Source organism: Macadamia integrifolia, chromosome 1, assembly GCF_013358625.1.
Source record: "Macadamia integrifolia cultivar HAES 741 chromosome 1, SCU_Mint_v3, whole genome shotgun sequence".
NCBI classification, from domain to species: Eukaryota; Viridiplantae; Streptophyta; class Magnoliopsida; order Proteales; family Proteaceae; genus Macadamia; species Macadamia integrifolia.
The window spans coordinates 34,742,237-34,744,315 of NC_056557.1; positions in this window are offsets into that span (position 1 = coordinate 34,742,237).

Genomic DNA, 2,079 nt, shown 5'->3' on the forward strand with positions numbered 1-2,079 from the left:
TAAAGCAGAAAGTTGGCTCAAGATATCAAATCCAATAAGAATATCTTTGGCTAGAAGGGTTGAACCTAGAACTCTTGGTTGACAACCAAAGTGGGAAGAATTTTGATTTTCATAGCAGCTCGAGAGATTTTATCAATGGAAAAAAATCTGATCATTTGCAATTCGAAACTCCTGTTTATGAGGTTTCCAGATCCAAGAGGGGAGGATATCAAGATTAAACATTGTTGTTGCAGATCCTGTATCAAAGAAAGCGATAGCTTTGATGGGTCGGTCATAAGCAGATGGGACGAGGTAAACTGGGGCAAAGGGAAGGTAATTTGGATTGACCGGGGCCACGGGTGGAGTATACACTGGAGGAGGTGTAGGATGAGCAAGATCCAACTGGTAGAGGGGTTCAAATTCCTCAGACTCGGCTTCAGAAGAGGAGGATTCCTGAGTTACTTGTTCTGATGGTGCCTTAATGCCAAACAGAGTATCCTGGGAGAGCTCATCATCTATAGAGTAGACAGATTCAATATCTTCATCATGACAAACTTCATATGGCTCCTGGAATTGGGACAACATATGAATCAACTTCTCCAGTTTCTTTTGATTAAGACAATTTTTTGCAAAATGTCCTTTCTTTCCACATATATAGCAACGATCACTATTCTTTCCGTGAACCTTCTTCTTGCGAAGATATTTCCATCGCCTGTTTTTGTGAGAAGGTTGTCTTCCTTTCCTGTAGAATTTCTTAGAAGACTGGAATGTGTCCAAGCCCTCCTACCTGAATTATTTTCATCCATCTTAGTCCAACCATTATCTCCTACAGCCAAGACAAGTATAAAAGTATTTTACCAGTTCTTGTTTATCACTATGGTCTCCAATATGACTGGGTAAAATGCCATCCTGACTCCCCTATTTTACTGTTTTAAGATGGATAAAAATAACTCAGGTAAGAGGGCTTGGATAGGGAAAATGGTAGATTGAAACTTTCACCAGGGGTAAGGGTGAAGACTACGGGTAGTATTGGTGAAAAAGGGGGCTTAGTAGGTCGAGAGAGGAAGTTAGCCAGAATATTATTGGTGCCTTTGAGGTGCTTAACTGTAAATGACCATTTAGAGAACCAGTCTGCCCACTGCAACAGACGAGGATGTGGAAGAGCCTTTTGTTTGAACTGCAGCATCTTTGGAAAAGAGGACATATCCATCTCGATCTGAAAAGTATGACCAATCAAAGGGAACTGGAATTTCTCAATGCCTCTTTTAACAACCAGGATTTCTTTGAAGGTGTTGTGGTAATTTTTTTTAAGGGAGTAAACTATCCACTTTTGTAGCCACAAACATGTCTTTGGAGATATATTTTTTGAAAATTCCAAGTGATTGGTGGGTGAAGGGAATTTAAATTTCTGGCTGGATAAGTGGACGGATTATGGTCCTTTGATTGGTTGGATGAGCAATGTTGAGGGTGTTGATATATCCAGGTAGGTCAAGGATGTTGTTGACACTAATGGTTCTAGCAACACATCTTTATTACAACAGCAAAATGTTCCAAATGATTTAAAAAATTACTTAAAGTCCATGATTATTCCTATTTCATTTGTGAAGGATAAACTTATTTAGATGCCTTCTTTGCTTGGTGATTTCTCTGTAAAGTCTACTTCGGAAGTTATTAGATCGAAGTTAGAGAAGATTGGTTGGGATAAACTGGTATGGGCCTCTTCAGTTCCAACCAAGATATCTTTCTTCAATTGGAAGCTATTAAAAGGTAAAACTCAGGTCAATAGATCCATTCAAAACTTGAGGCTGAAAATTACATCCAAGTGCAACAACTGTGCCAACCATCACATTGAGAAAAAAGAATCAGATTGATTTTGTTATTAGAATCCTTTCTAATTTTATTCTCTAAGAAATTTAGAGAGAGAGAGAAAGAGAGAGAGAGAGAGAGAGAGAGAGAGAGAGAGAGAAACTACTGTTGTTTCGAAGGAAAATCCAACTCCTTCTCAGTGGTTATTAAAAAGGTTATGCTCATGTTGTCTTCTATTCCAAATGCCAAATAACTTTTCTAAAGGTTTAACTGAGCAAGACTTGAACTTGTTCT